The sequence below is a fragment of the Aptenodytes forsteri genome, unplaced genomic scaffold (assembly GCF_000699145.1).
Source record: "Aptenodytes forsteri isolate BGI_AS27 unplaced genomic scaffold, ASM69914v1 Scaffold146, whole genome shotgun sequence".
Classification (NCBI taxonomy): domain Eukaryota; kingdom Metazoa; phylum Chordata; class Aves; order Sphenisciformes; family Spheniscidae; genus Aptenodytes; species Aptenodytes forsteri.
In genome coordinates, this window is record NW_008795128.1 from 1,206,088 (window position 1) to 1,223,742 (window position 17,655).

A 17,655-nucleotide genomic window follows, 5' to 3' on the forward strand; every position below is an offset into this window, starting at 1 on the left:
GAATTAGTTCCAATGATTTTCTATTAGTATATAACTTTGCTATATGGGCAAAATACATACTTGATACCTAGTGATTTATAGCCTTAACTATTATATTGATAGCTAAAGATTGCCAAAGGATAAACTTTATGATGTATTTATTTCAAACCAGTGTACAGTTAGAACTTGAGCACTTTTCACACATAAGACATATAAGGTAATTTTTTACTTCAGTTTAACACCTGTGATTTTTTAAAAATATTTACATTGAAACATAACTGAAACAGCTGTCAGTGGACCTTAAAAATGACAGTATTCTCCTTTAAAAAAACCAGACTTTTTTATTTCTTCACATTGTAAATTAAAGAGTTGTGTCTAGATTTAGTATCTTTTAAGACAAAAAAAGACCATTCTCACTAGGTACCCTATTAGTGACTAATTTGCATTCTGCCAAATCTGTGGCCACCTAGGATTTCACAGCTGTCACTCTGCAGCACTTCATGGTCACCTGGAACTTCATTAACAGGAATAGGAACCAGACGCTTGTGCTCTAAAATCACAAATACTTGTCACTGAATATAAAGAAACAACATTATTACTGTTACAAGTATAGGAGCAAAAAAACAGTGACAAATCTGAGGAGTTGTGAGTGCATCTAATCATGGCTAGTGAGTACCTACACTAGCTAGACTCATTATTGAATGAAATAGAATTGTATATACTAAGAATAATATTGTAACAGACAGAGTTTGAGATCTTAAGATGTCATTTAAGTGGAGGATTTGTCTTGCCTTTAGTAATCCCGAGGCCTACAAAAAGGATTTGAATGGATTTTATAAAACACATTTACACCTTTCAGCCCAAATCTATACTATTGCATAGTCAGGACATGCGATTTAAATCCTCTAACAGAGGGAATCAATCATGGCAAAGAATCTTGATTTACCATTGTGTGGCTGGGCAGGACACCCGCACAAAATGACTGACGTTCAGAAAACTTCAAATTATCAAATACAAATTTGTTTTGCAAATCAATTTTGGAATGCTTAGTCAGACCTGTGGTAAGCAATTATTGATTTAAATTAAAGCAGAAAAGTTTACATGCAAATCAAAACTAAATTAGTTCATTGTTTATAAATAACTTTCTTCTCTATTCATACAAATGGTGATCAGAAAGTGAGAAAGAAAAAAGAATGAGAAAAAGATGAAGACCCATTATACTTGCTTTCAAAGTAACAAACACCTCGGAAGAGATGAAAAGTCCTGCCTTCTTTTATCATTTACTATGTATTTTGTGTATGAGCCACACTTACGGCCACTTCTACATAACTTAACAAAACCCTCAGAATGGAGGAGTGGTGCCCACTCCGAATGCCTGCGTGTATGGAACAGGCACGAAAATGCAAAATTGATTACAGAAGAATAGAGGAGGTGGCAGATGTTGGATGTATGTATGTTGTGAGTTCATGTGAAAAAAACCCACAACAAACCTCTTTGCACCTATACATGAATTCATATTTCATATATGTAGGAGAAAGAGAATAAAACAGGAAGTCCTTTGACTTGTCAGAACTATTCTCCAATTTGTACTCCATTTATTTAGGGAAGAATAAGACCCATTCATTTATTTTTCTCTAACAGTCTTATCTGTTCTGATCCTGAACAGTCCTGTTTATTTTCTGTGCAATACAGATTGTACAACTTGACCTAGTCACAATGTATCTAAAACCAGAGTCTAAATGAATGCTATCACGTTCACTAACCCACCTTGTAGATGAGGAATGGATTCTAAATATTTCTATTTAAATTATTTTCTAAGAGTGTCATTGTCCCAAAAGGGAGCATTTCCACTTCTGCCTACTGCTCAAAATTGTAAATGCTTATATGGTTTGTTGTGCTTCTGAACTGACAGTCCTGAACAATGGATCCTCTGTACAAAACCCAGAATCACTACAAGCTTTTGTCCTAAGCAGCTACTTATGAAGTGCCATGGTCTAAAAATACCACCTCTGCAGGGTATAGAATTAGCTGATTTTATAAGCTATTTCCATACCCAGTCTTTTGCCTGACAATGTTAAAGTGGGTAACAGTTTTAGTTACCCTGGTGTGGTCTGAAAGTCAAACATTATTTCCTTAGAAACTGGTTTCAAAACTATCAAATCCTGTCCTAAAGCAAACATCTGGGGGAATCTTTCTGATTCTTTCTGATCTGAGCTGAATTAAATTGATGATCAAGCAGAAACCTGTTTCACACTCCTGACTGCGGATATAAAGGAACAGGATTAACTTTATTTTATTGATTTTTTAATTTCTGGAGTATGTCAGATTTTCACAAATGTGTGATAAATTAATGTTGTATCTAATCACAGGTATGGCAGCACCTAGATATATGACCACTCAACCTAAAATTTCCCATGATTTTATAGAATAAATTAAAGGAAAGTCTGTCTTTCTTTTCTATTTTCCTACTGTTTATATCACTAATTGATAATATATGTAAGGTTCTCTTCCCCTAGAGGAGATACTAAAAAGCAGATAACCAGTTTTATCAAACGAATTTTAATGCAAACCTTAGTACTGAGCTCATATGCTGTTGTATTAATTACATCAATAAGCAGCACATCTCAGAGTCAAGCATTTTATACTTTGGGGAATTTTATTTTGAAGCACACTACCTTTGGTACACGTTTTGGTTTTTTGTGGGTTTTTTTCTGGATAAAAATTTATCATCTGTTTTTTAGCCTGTATGCTGATATTCTAAGAATCAGCATTTAAAAAAAAAGTCCATGAAAACATGGGTCCCAGGGTATGTCTGATTTCTTGCAGGAAAAAACACCAAAAAGTAGAGAATCCGATGATAAATTGACAAGATAACATTTGTATCTATCCATTTATTAAAAAAAAAAATAATTAAAACCACAAAGATTTCTGCAGATATTTACACTGTGGTTTGCATTTTGTCATGTAACATTTTTTTACAGTATAAAGATTTAAAATTGTTCTGTACTACATTTTTTAACACACCCATCATCATAGAGCCTTAATTAGATCCTCCTTCTCATTTTTGTCACACTGAAAGGTATTAAATACAAATTCAGATCCCACTGATCTCTATTTTGGCTATAGGTTTCAATTTAGCCAAATCATACTGTTTATAAACATATAAAATCATTGTGCCACAACATCAGATGATAGATGAGAGGACTCCTTAAGAGCCTTTTCAAACTAAAGCATTATCCAGACAAGACAAATGGGTGTATTTGCACTTACAGACTAGGAAATGCATGAAAGAATCATAATACAACATAATTATACCTTTGTCCATAGTAGCTTTGCAAATGCATTTCATTCCTGACTGTCATTGCCCTCTGTTATTCTGCACCATGGTTCCCAGGCAGCTGTGTACCCTAATGCTAACTTACTGAATTTACCTTCAAAGCAAAAATTACCATTCATACTGAACTCTGCACAACAAAGGATAGCAGTAAGAAAGGTGACAAAATTCATTTTCTCTAATGACCTAAGTATGTATCTAAATATGAAAGTCTACTGCATTTGATTTGCTCCTCAGGTATTTTTAGTTGCTTTTTTCTTCCACCAAAAGGGCTAAATAATCACGTCTCTAACTATTCATTCTGGCAGGTCTTCAATAAATGCATACAGATGAGGGAACAAATGACAGATAAGAGATTTAAGAAAATACTTTTTGAAGGAATACTATTTATTTTATAGTCTTTGAAGAGCATCTGACAGCAATCCACAATGCATGGCAAGCTTTACTAGCAGCAGTATAAAGAGAGCAAAGTGGTCCAGAAAATATGACTGGAAAGGAACAACTGTAAACTTATGAAGGTTGACCTTTAACCAGTAGATTCAGTCCTGGTGGTGAAGAATAGTTAATAGTTCTTTAGAAGGAACTGGGTAATACTAATAGTTCTTTAGAAGGAACTGGGTAAAAATGGGTCATACATTCCTTCACAGAAGTATGTAAATATGTTTGTAATTACAATGACAGGTGAAGAAACTTGAGAGCTTTGATTACATAGAAAAGAAACAACAAAAAAAGTCTCTTAAAAAGCATTCCTTCATAAAGAACAGATCATATTTCAGCAGGACTAATATGTGTGGAACAGGAGATACTACAATACAGAAGCTGATTCTCAGTTCTTGTCCACGAATGGCAAAGTTCTGAATAACTATCTTTCTGAATAGCTTTTTTCTGTATCTGCTTCTCCTTATGTTAGGTTATGAATCAAATATGATACATGCAGGAATCTCCCATATCCTCTCCCCCAGAGTTTTAGCACTCCTCTTGTTTTGTCAGAGAATTTTTTTTTTTTTTAGTATAGAAACACAATATTCCGTGATAGTCAACCTACTGGACAGTAACACCTCTAGGAATTTGTATAAGGATTTATTGTCACCATACTGAAGATTCTGAGTATTACCTGAGAAACTAAAGAAGGTAAGACAATTTACCTCCCTTTGCTTACAATACATAAGGTGAAAGAAGACAGGCTGGATTGAAAAGCAATCAGTCAGTCTTCCCATTGTCACCTTGACCCTTCAGTCTACAGTTTTCACTAAGACCTGCAAACTGGTTCTGCTCTGCATTGCTGTCAACAATGAGCTCCTTAAAGGGAGGCAGGGAGATTGAAGAAACACATTTTAAAAAAATTAGGAACTGCTTATTCCTATTCAGCTTCCAGTCTCTGTTTCCACGCACACAGATACACCCTGCAGGCAAGGGGCAGGCAGTTGCTGTCGGTTGGTGACAGATTGTGATTTAGAAGCATATTGTTTGCCAACCTTTAAGTTTAAGTCCCTAATAACAACAGTTTTTAATTCCTGGCTTATTACAAGTGGCAGTGCGTTGTATCGGTCATTGGGTTTAGACCCCTTAGCACTGCTGTGAGATTTGCTGGGTGAGTTGGGGTTTTATTCTGCTTACTAGGTGTCTCTTAAGTCATCAGCCAGATACTTCCTGGCACTGTTCCCTCAACAGGGCTAATGAATCATGGCAGTTCATCTCAAATAGCCCAGCTCAAACATTTAAATGTCCACCACAATCTACCAATGAACCCATCTGACTGCCATTGGGGATCAGTGGGAGAAACTTATTAATACACATAAGATTTGGCAGCATGTCAGGCTTAATCTATCACAACAGCTGAGATAATACACTTGTGCCTTCCCCTCTCCTAGCCTGTGGTGAGAGAAGAGAGCACCAGCAGTGTAATATCACCAGGAGTGCAGTGCTGCCATCCGGCTTTGCTGCATCTCACTCTGTATTCACCCACTTGCTTATGTGGTACTCTGAAGAGTACTCATTTCTTTCAGCAGAGAAGTTCTAAGCTTTGCAAGAAGTGAACTAGACATTTCAAAAAGTATCTTTCAGAAGTATTTAGGAAATCTATAGTATTCTGATTAACAAAAACAATACTCATCTGACTCCCCCTTCGACACTAGAACCGTGATAGAACAACATGAGATAATAACAAGCCTTTAGCTTGATTTGCTAATGCATTTTTTTTCAGTCAGAGAATCTAAGTATTACCACCATAAAGTAGCTGAAGGACAAAATGAAATCTCCTAATATGTAGCTCTAAGTGGCTACATTTTTTCCCCAAAAAGCCCCTAAAGGCAATTGGGACAAAGACCTTTTCGTGTTGGAAGAGCATTACTGTGTCTTTGGTGCTATCGGTACACAGATATATATACGATACTAACTATACTAATAATAGAAAACATATGTTTTATTTCCAATCCAAATGAAAAAATCAGTTTTCTCAGAAGAAGCCACTGTGACCAAATGAAATTCACTTTTTTTTCCTTATGGTAGGGGTAATACCCAGTGGAGAGAAACTTTTTGATAACAGAAATATCTCTGGAGACACGTAATGGGAAAGAAGGCATGTTACAGCTCATTTATTTATAACAGTTAAGTGTTAAATTGTGGATGGACTAAAGTAGAATATAATTCTTTGAAAAAGGCAGCAGTGAAAGGATTTGGAAGTCTATCCCAACAGAATTGCTCTTTGAGTTAATATTTTATGGCTCAGTATTAAAATAATTATGCACATTATTGATCTTGCCTATGTGGTATGGGCATCCAAACAGCACCAAGTAATGTTCTTAGTCTTCTCCAGAAGACTAAAACTTGGAGTGGCTTTCTTTAACATGTTATTCACAGAAGGGTTATGAAGAGGATTTCTTGAATTAGCTTGTAATTTGTTTTCCCTTATGTCAGCAACAGCACAAAAGCTGGAAAAACATTTTCAAAATGAGAAAACGATTGTGTAAGATTTGTTTGCCATTATCAGCCCCTTCTTTCAGTCATTCCTTCAACAAACTGTCACAAGTTTTATATTCAGAGACAGAAGAGAAAGATTTTGAGGCTTTCAACTGGGATGTGAAAGTCATAGCATTTGCCCATGTCACATAGTGCATGACTAGGCTACATCAGCTGCCTTAGTGTGCAGTGATAGTGCACTTTTGAAGTACATCTCTCACTTAACACAGTTTATCTTGTATTGGTTCACTTTGCAGAGAAATTCTGACACATGTTAAATAGATTCTTTTGGGAGGGAGCTAAACCAGAATCTCTGGTTTGATCATGCACCAAATATTCTCCAGCCCTTCCCAGGGACAGCAGGGTCTCAACCAAAGACTGGTCTTTTGGATAGTTTCAATCCATATGCATAGTGAGGATGACTGATCCAGCAGAAAAGAATAGTTCTAGTCCCAAGTAAGATTCCCAAACTGCCTGTTATGTTGGTGTAGGGGCCTCAACACCTTCATTTTTTGTCTACTGATTTACTGCTACTGCACCAAATTTCTAGCTAGTATAGATCTCATCACTGAGAGTTACTTATTTGTAACTCATAACAAAGTATAGCAAACAGCTGCTGTCATCTCAGAAGATGTCAGAAAAGCATTCATTTTCATCCATGGTTCCAGCTGCTCTTAAGGAAAGTTATCTTTCTCCCACAGAAGGGCATCTCTATTAGGAGGGCAAAGGTAACAGTAATGAAAGAATTCCCAGCCTAGACTTGTATTTACAACCTTTTGAAAGCTTATTTCAAAACACGGGAAAATTCACTGCCTTGCTGAGCTGTAGAATTCATTTATATCCTTTTCCTTAACTTTTTTCTTCTCATTTCTCTTAGTTATCCCCAGATTGCATTATTTTCTCAAATAGCAGGACCCTCCTGCTTGTTTCTCCTTGGTGGGTAAAGCCCTCCTTTTTCCCCTCACCCCAAGTGTGATCCTACAGAACTCTCATTATAGTTGAAACAACATATTAACTGAAATATTTACACAGTGCCTTGAAGCATCAATGATCTAACAATTTTTGCCCCTAACCTAGTCCAAGAGACAGTACATTCCTGAATGTGCATTAACGTTATTCAGCTTCTTTTCTTGTAACAGAATTGGTCTGATTTCACATTGCATCAATGACTGAAAGTCATTGCAACTGGACATGCCCTGCAGCAGATACTTGCTAGGTGCTGGAGACCAGTTCTTGGCATATGAGTGATTTTTAGATCTGGTGAAAAGTGCTGGATCTGCATTCCTGTGTAATTAACTATTTCTTTATCTGCTAAATTTAAAGCACAATGATAAAATGATCCTAGCCACTATTTCAGTGGGCTCATTTACGATAGTGAAACCCTGAAGTCAGCAAGCATATCTTTAAATCCTCTTAAAGCCAACAGATTTTTTTTTTTTTAACAAAGAATTGGTGCACTTTCATCAATTTGACTAACCTAGTCCAAGAGACAGTACATTCCTGAATGTGCATTAACGTTATTCAGCTTCTTTTCTTGTAACAGAATTGGTCTGATTTCACATTGCATCAATGACTGAAAGTCATTGCAACTGGACATGCCCTGCAGCAGATACTTGCTAGGTGCTGGAGACCAGTTCTTGGCATATGAGTGATTTTTAGATCTGGTGAAAAGTGCTGGATCTGCATTCCTGTGTAATTAACTATTTCTTTATCTGCTAAATTTAAAGCACAATGATAAAATGATCCTAGCCACTATTTCAGTGGGCTCATTTACGATAGTGAAACCCTGAAGTCAGCAAGCATATCTTTAAATCCTCTTAAAGCCAACAGATTTTTTTTTTTTAACAAAGAATTGGTGCACTTTCATCAATTTGACCCCTAACTAAAGCCAACTATATAGTTATGCATTTGTTAAGGAAGACAGATTTTGTTCTCAATCACTATTGAGAACAATGGAAGGGAATATATGAAAACTAATTAGTAGCTAAGTTTCCATGAAAGTGGCAGTCAGGCAGATAAGACAGTTGTCTCAGCACAATCAAAACATGAAGAAACAAAGCAACAGAGATTACTGTGTGAGACTAAACTAAATTAAAATCTATGGGAAGAAAGACGAAAGTACATGCAACTCCATGTATAAAGGACAAAGATATGAGGAGATGCAAAGCTGGGATTCTCCTCAACAGATTAACTGGCAAAAGATCAAACTCTATATACATCAACACTCATGCAGAAAAATGACCGATTCAGCTACAAGATGGGCACAATGCACTAGGTTTAGTGTATTAGCTATTAATGAATAAAGTAGCTCACAAGCAGGAAAATCTGAATTAGGTAAGTATTCCACCCAAACTGAGTATAAATATCATATACATACACATGTATGTACACATCTGTATACATATAAATCCTTCCCAATGGGAGTAATTATTTGTCTTTCAGAATAGGATCCCATGGATTATTTGCTTCTTGCTATTATAAATAAATCTGCATATTCTCAGGTACGGTATTGCTTCAAAACCCTTCACATAGGTGGTAGCTCAATTTATGCCCAGATCTTGTCAGAAACCCAGTCATTTCTACAGCTCCTTTAAAAATTTGGTGGTCTACTTCATGTAAAATAGTTAGTTGCCTTTTCTACTAAAGCTATTGTATCATACGACGTTATCAACAAGATTTTTAATGTCTGACTTATTCTCTATCTGCAGTTCCTTGCTGTAAAAACTGTGGTACCACTTGTCCTTTCTATGTACTGGGCCCAGCACAGGTTCTGATTCTTCTTTCTGCTATAGGACTGCTGTGTTCACTCCGGGACTGCCCCTCTCTTTTCCAGATCCGTAAGTAAGCCCTTGTATAGCTCACTGCAGCTACAATTCCAGCATCACATCAGAATGGCTACACTCACTGGTGAAAGTTATAAGCCACAACTACTCATATATTCATACATGCAGAACAAACAGAGCCATGATTTTCACAAACGTGAGTGATAAAAGGTTCCTTCAAAAAAAAATTAAGGCCTTCTGTGGTCTCAGCCTGTTACATATCGAGTTATAAGGAGAACAAGCTCATGTTTGTGCTCAAGCTCATGCTTCACTTAACTTGAGTACTTATATACCTCACTCATACTGGCTGGTTACCATTCTGACAAGACACTCTTACCTCTCCAGGCAGGAAGAACACTATTTCATATCTCAACAATGAAAGCTCAAAAACATTTAATTCAATTCTCCACTGAAGCCCATATCAGACAATAGTTTGAATAATGTATATGACTTTAATCCATGGCCCCATTGCTCCTCCAGTCCTGTCTCTACCTTGCTCTTGTGTTCCTGTAGCATTTTGAATCAGAATGGATTATGCATAAGGGATCTTCACGCAGTGCAAGCTATTTGAGAATTGAAACAGTCCTCTAGCTTAATTAGCCTTCTCCTGAGGTGATAAATGCCATCTTTTGATGTTGCAAAGGAGGTTTATGACCATGCTAATAACTGACATTTAACCATAAGTTTCCTGAGTTGCGGTGGTAAACATATCATTTCCCTGACTTCACTAATATCACTAAGTGTTAACTCACATTACAGACCCTGCAGGAAAAGTTATGAGAGTAATAGCAGCTTTGCTGCATTCGCATACCCAAGACACACAGCTAATGACTGTGAGCATTAAAGCCTGTTACAGCTTCTTCAAGACTCTGAACAGAAAAAATCCTTAACTGATGGAACACCTAAGAAATTCTTAACACTGCTACTCTGCTTGGGATGGAAATCTATCATGAGAAAGAAATTTTAAAAGTAGGGGGCAGATAAATAATTCAGTAAAAAAGATGTCAGTAACTGAACAGGCAATGGAAGAATTACTTTTTTGTTGTTGTTATCATTATAGACGAATGAACAGAGGTCACATCAGCCTTACACAAAATAATAAACAGTATTAGATAAATTAAAATGGGAGCCTTTTTGACATAGCATCAGAATACAACAAGGCAATACATTTTATAATGAGAAAATAAAAATCTTTTTTGTATGACAGTTATCCTGTGGAGTTCTGAGCTGCAAAAATTGTTGAGACAAAAGGTTAACAGGCCTAAAAATATATATAAATCAGATTTACACAGCAATTGTTAAATAGAGGATTATGTTAGGATAACTTCACTTTATATAAGTAAATGAAACTACCCAGGCTAATTTAAGTAAGTGTGTGCGTGTGTGCGTGTGTGCGCAGATCTACACACATATGTCTAGTGGGATGAGGGAAGGGGAAGAAAACAGAATTAATGGAATACTCATCATGATTTTGACCACTGTGTTCTGTTGCTTTATCTCATTTTTCAAATATTCTGTGGCCTGAAGTGGGGAGTTGTTTTGTTTAGGCATTATAGCTCTTTGGAATACAGAATACATTTTCTTAATGTAAAATTTCACAACAGACTTCTCTTATAGAAGAAACAGGATAGAAATATTTCCCATGGTACTCCCTTGTGGCTTTACTTCTGATTCTGCCTCCTCTGATCTTTTCCAGATAGTTTGTCCTCCATCTTCAAGAATGTATCTTTCTAATACTTAGGGGTGAGATGGGCCTGCAGAAAGAGGATGTATTACTAATTCCAGGAGAAGTGAAAAACATTCTGGTAATATTGCTGCTGCCAAAATCCTTTAACAAATGTAACTGTTATTTTTTCTTTTCCAAGGAATATTTAATGAGCATCAAATATTCACAGAGGATAGATAATATTTAAATGACATCTTTAAATGATTAACAATGTGCAACTCTCTGATAGTGATCACTACATTAAGGCCTACAATACATTTTCATTAGGCACAAACTGTCTCCAAGGTGGTATAAAGAAAAAAAGATTTCAGAACTCTCTGGGCTATTTGTAAGGAAGTTCACATCCATGACTCTGTCTTCAGGATGAAAAATCAGTGTTCGGGTCAGTAGTAGGTAAGATGATAGATAAAATCAATAAACTGGTAAGGTAAAGCAAGTAAAGGTCCACTCAGCCCATCATTTACCCCAGCTTATGTTCCATTTGGCTAGCCTTCACGTTAGCCTCTTCCTCTGTAATTAAATAGCAGGTATTCTCATTCTCAGTCATGATTCTATTCCAACAGGCCAAATACCATTTGGACACGAGACCGCAAGGTAATGGTACAGGAGATCTAATACATACTGTGTATTTATATAATGTTTTAACATTATGTTAAGATAATACATCTCTGTTTAAGGTATCTTTGCGATAAAACATCACGCTGTGGTTTTTTTGTAGAAAAATATGTTGGAAACTACTCCAATGACAAGCATATTAATTTTCCTCTTCTTTTTCACTTCTTCTCTTGTTTCTGTCAAATTGGTGCTTTGAATAGCTCTGGAATGTTTTTATGTACACTGGGAGAGAACTGCCATGTTTCCAAGCAAATAAAGCAAATAAGCTTAAAGGTACAGCTACAAAAATCAGAAGTCTAGGGAATGTAAGCAGCTGTACAGAGAAATACAAGCATGCTTGTTTATACAATATAAATCTCAATAATTGATACTAACTACTGAAGGATGCCATTGCAGATGACATAAATACTGTGAATTAATAAGAATCATGAATAAATGTGATGAAAGTTAATACTTTAAAAAAATTACTTTTTCGTTTCATTTGAAAATTTGAGTTAGTCTCAATTTATATTTCTTCCTGTATTACCAGGCTTACTGCTATTTTAGTAAAACAAAGAAAGTAAGAAGAAATCCTAATTGGGGTAAAATCATCTCTGCTAAAGTTATGGCTGAGAAATAAGAAGAAAATTAGATTATTAAAATAATAGATTAGCAAAACCAAACCAGGTTTACAAAATGCCAACTTCCCAAATACCTAATAAATGTCTTCTCTATATTGAAGCTAAAGTTTCTAACAAGCTTCCTACAAAGTTCACTTTTCTTTTTTCTGTTTCTTTCTTATTAATCTAAAAGAGAGGAAGCACTGAGCTTCATGACAGCTAATCCTGCCTTTCTCTTGCTTAACCAGTGCTCATTCAAATTATTCTAGCTCCTCCTCTATCATGTCTATGTGTTGCTAAAGTAGATAGAAATCTCTGACATTATTAAACATTAATTTTTAGTGGGAGAAGAGAATGTGAGGTCTACTCAACTAATTTTATCTGCTTCATTTAAGAGGGAAGTTCTTAATGAATTCAGACTAGAAGATTTAGTTGACTGTTTTATTAATTGGTGGAGCACAGGAAAGAGATAATCTGGCTATCTTAGAAGTGTTTACTTTCATTGCTCAGTAAGCCAAAATTCATAAAGCAATGAGGAAGAAGGGACAGTCTCCAAAATGCCATGCCAAAGAGTTGATTTTGCTATTACTGGAGATGCTGAGAAAACTCCTCCTGATAGGATTGAGCCACAGAAGAGCATTTAGTTAGCCTTTTTGTTTTGATCTTTTTTTATCTACAGCTGTCAGGGACACAGAAGGGGACAACACACAGCAAGGCCAGAGCCCTTGTCCAAGAATATTCTGTCTTTCTTCTAACATTATGGGAGAGAAGACCAAGAGTCCTGAAAGCACCTTGATAAGTACTTGTTTTCTAGAAGTGTCAGAGAGCGTAAGAATGGAAACAAAAGAACAGGTGGAGAAAATCCTCCAGAGTAGTTTTATTTTACCAAGCACAGGCAAGTAATTTTACAACACTTCTCTTTTCACCTGCTTCTAGTAACTTATCTGAGATGATACAGAGATTGCAATCACTTTGGAAAAGCAACAGTGGTTTTTTCCTCCCCTGGGGAATAAAGTGTGAGAGGGGAGAAGGGAAAGGTGCGGTAGCAAAAAGAAAGAGAAAAGCTGATGGTTTCAAGAGACCAGAATAAGGATCTTCCTGTCTGGGTACACTGTACAACTACATTAGTAGCAGATGCTCTATGATACTACAAAGACTGTACAACCACATTAAAAAGAAACACAAACAAACACCAAACACCTAAAAATAATGAAATTATGCTTTAGTTTCTCTGCTTACCCATGGTTCTTGTTCTGTATTTCCAATCTCTTCCTAACAGGGTATATACTTCAGGAACTAAGCATTAAGGAGAGCAATAATGACTGAGACATTTACCTTAATATCAGGAAGGTTAGCTATGGAATACCAAATGTTACCATTTCACTACACTATCTGCAATATCCTGCATTTATAGAGCCACTTGGACATGTAGAAGTGAGATGGGTGGTATTTTCAATCCCTGTATAGCAAGGAGTTATTCCTTTTTATTAAAGAGGTCCTGGTCTACCCTTTTGCATTCCAGACCACAGGAGAAGCTTGATGAGAGGAGCATATATGTGTGGTTGTCACGCTAAGTCAAACATTGTCAAGGAGTCTGCTACTGTGAGGACTTCGATCAGATCAATCAGACATACAATCATACATGACTAAAATAGAGGTTTCCTGTCCCCAAATAAAGTCTTTCCTTCATGTACGTGTATTTCCCTGATATAATTCTTAATTCAGATGTAAACATACAGTGTCAGCCTTGTACCAAGCACAAGCTGCTAAGTGATGAAGCTGAGCAAAAAGGTTGAGTGAATGCTGAGATATCGAGGCTTCCCCTCCGATTAAAGAGGAAGTTTCTGGTTTTAGAGCTCAGCTATTACCAGCTTTAACAATTGCATGTTTATTTTGGGATGACCTAGGCAAATTATAGTGTATATTGACTTTCTTAGCATACATTGTGAGTCTTGCTGTGTGCTGAGGCTGTTGTGAGACTGATTATGTGGACTTAGAATTTTCACCTCACAAAGATAATAAAATGGCAAATTTTGTGTTTTTCTTTAGTATGCATTAAGTGTATTTGAGCCAATGATTTACTTGCAAAATTGCCAGGAGGTTGATAAATGCCCACAATGGTCTACTCAGAATAGTACGGTGTTGTATACAGAGAGATTTGTAATGCAGAGAGAGGAAAAAGGTAAGGGCAAATGTATTCCTAGATAGGGAAACTATTGAATGTTTTAGCCAAAGACAGTACATATAGTCAGGGGAGACGGAATGTCGGGGCTTACAAAAAAGATGGCGGCAAACTTTTTAGCAGGGCCTGTTGTGACAGGACAAGGGGGAATGGCTTTAAACTAAAGGGGGGTAGATATAGACTAGATATAAAGAATAATTTTTTTACGCTGAGGGTGGTGAAACACTGGAAGAGGTTGCCCAGAGAGGTGGTGGATGCCCCATCCCTGGAAACATTCCAGGTCAGGTTGGACGGGGCTCTGAGCAAACTGATCTAGTTGAAGATGTCCCTGATATTTATACAAATATCAGCTAACAAAAAACTACACTGATCAGACTGGTCCATGCAGTGGGACAGAAACCTCCTCATCTCTGCAATAATCATCAAAAAGTACTGTCCCTGAAGTGCCAGGAGCAGGATTATTGTTCTGTCATTAATCTCCTATAGAGGTAGCTGGAGAACTGCCAGTTATAGAGAATATTTTCTCATCACCAGGTGTTAAGTCAGCATTCTGTAGATTACATGAATTAGACCAAGAACCATAGCTTCCTTGAACAGGCATTCAAACCCGAGTAATATATATTGGACATGAGGAAAAATTGCTTTACTGAAAGAGTGGTTAAACATTGGAACAGGCTGCCCAGGGAAGTGGTTGAGTCACCATCCCTGGAGGTATTTAAAAGATGTGTAGATGAGGCGCTTAGGGACCTGGTTTAGTGGGCATGGTGGTGTTGGGTTGACAGCTGGACTCGATGATCTTAGATGTCTTTTCCAACCTTAATGATTCTATGATTCTATGATTCTATGATTATGCAGCTCCCTCATCATATAGCTATTTTTCTCCTACATTGTTTTGCAGTATATGATAGACTTCTAGCAGAATAAATCCATCCTGGAGACTCTCCAGGTACAGAAAATCTTCTGGGAAAATAAGATATGGAAGTACTGGCTGCTCATACTGTCCAGTCCACATGGGTACTAAAGCCAGCTGGCACAGACAAGAAAATGGAACAAGCCTGCCAAAAAAACACTTCTTCTGCAGCTGAGATGCTAAAATGCACCCTGTGTTGGGAGGCATGGGGAGAGAGGAAGCTTGCTTTTGTGCCCTGCTTATCAAGCAGGGCTAACCAAGCTGAATGTACTACTTGATAATTTCACAGATACTTTCCCTCTTACCTAAACCATGAGCCAGTTCTAGCCACAGAGAAGGGTTAAAAAGCAATACTTGCTTCTATCAGTTTGCTCACTTTTTTGGAGATTATCTGTGCCGGGGTGCTATTTTAACTTGGATGTTTTTGAAGAATGTATTTGATTACCCTTCAGATCCGGCATTTTCTATTTCAAAAGATCCCAGATTCCGCTGCAGCAACCTTATCTCTAAATTGCACTATTTAGCTCAAACGTTGGGAATTGGACAAATTTGATATTGCTACACAGTGCCCAAATGTGGGTGAAAAAGGAGGCTTTTGCTATTTTATTGGTGGTACAAATGCTTTTGGCCCATCTCTCTCATTCATTGACCTCACCTCATAAATGATTGCAGAGAAAAATGTTACCTAAAATGACTGCATAACTTTTGAGTATAATAGAGACATGGAATGGATTTCTCTAATTCTTCTGGATATACCCATGGGTCTAATTAAATCACTTGAACAGCTCTCTCAGGCATAATGTGAAGGCCAGTGGCAATACTCCGCATCTATAAGTCTAGTCTGCTAACCTCCACTCATCTGTTTTGTATTTTTGTTCATATTGGTATTACTGCCAAACTGCTAAAGCCGGAATCATCTGTTATGACACCAGAGAATGTGTATGCCTCTGACATGGTCATTATAGACTGTTATGGTATAATACGGATCCCAGAAGATCTCAACACCTTCAGCAGCATGGTTTAGAGTGAAAACATTAATGTTTATCATCCAGCCTATTACTGTCAAACTCTGCCTCTAGCTATGCAAGTATCAGGACAGTTCAGTAGCATTTACATCAGGCAATTTTGTGAGGTCTTTTTGCCTCACAAATTTTGCCTCAAGCAATGCAGAATATAAAGAAAGGTTGATGATGCTAGGGGGTATCTGTGTGTGCTTATACAATATGAAAGAAACAAAAAAGATCAAGTAGACACACATATCAAAGAAAATCTTTTTAAAGAAACTTTCTAAAAATAAGGGATGTACATTAGGTTTTAGTTCAGACACTAGCTTAGTCAGCAGGACTAGCTTCTCTGCTCCTTTTGAATGTCTTAACTCTTCAACACTTGTTGCTTTCATTGATAAATTTGCATTAATGCTGCACAAACACTGAAAAAAAGATGTCCTTTACATATACAGATTACAACTTAAATATGATACTAGGTATCATCACACAGTTGTCATCACCCACTGAGTGGAAGCCCAAGGAGTAGGGAGACTTCCTTTACTTTCATGTATCTATTTCTCTCCCTGATTCTCCTACTCTCAGTAAACTAAGATCCAGTGACAGAGAGAAATACTTAACTTCAGAGATGTAGTAAAATGATTTGACAAGAGTCCTAACCCAGCTGCTAAATGTCCTTCTCTGCTCTTCATAAAATACCTCGCATTTAAAACAGATAGTTGTTACATGTCATTGCCTTTGGATTTGGCAATGGGTGGAAAGCTAAGACATCATCACTGTCAGAGACAAAAAACCTCTCCTGAATAGCAGATGTAGTCCCAAAAATACGTAGTTACCTGCCTGAGAAGAAACATTCAAATATCCAACAGGAATTAGTGTACCCTTTAAATAATTACAGTGGTTTGATTTCTTGTGCTGCAGAAAAGCCATCTTGTCCTTACTCCCATCTGCAGTGCAGGTATGCAGACAATGAGAAAATCAAATTGTCATTGATATTAATATTAGCCCTTTATCCTGATTTCTAGCTGCATAACAAATATCTGACAGAAACACATCTGCAAAGGCTCTGCTGTTCCAGCTTTGTTCATGTCTTGAAACAGACGGCTACTTATCAGAGAAAACTTTCCGAGATATTTCGTGGCTGCTGAGATAGAGGATCACACCCCTATATTAATCCTGACATCTGAATTTTAGCTTGATATTTCACTGGAAAACATAAAAACCTCTGCCTTTGGCTCCATTATAAATGTCATTGTTTTTCACAGGTGACACTGTTGCTCTTGAGTAAAGTATACGCTCTGTGTTCATATCTGAGACGTGTAATGAACTGACTTGCATTCTGTGAGGGGCAAGGTCACAGGGATGTTTAGCTGATAAATGTTCTGTTTTGATGCTTTGGATTCTTAACTCTGATGCTTTGTTTCTAATCCACTTTTGAATACGCGCTGCTGGGGAAAAATGCTGCTATTTGTGTACTAGGAAGGTCAGACAAATGGATTAGCATGAGAAAAAATATCAGTAATCTG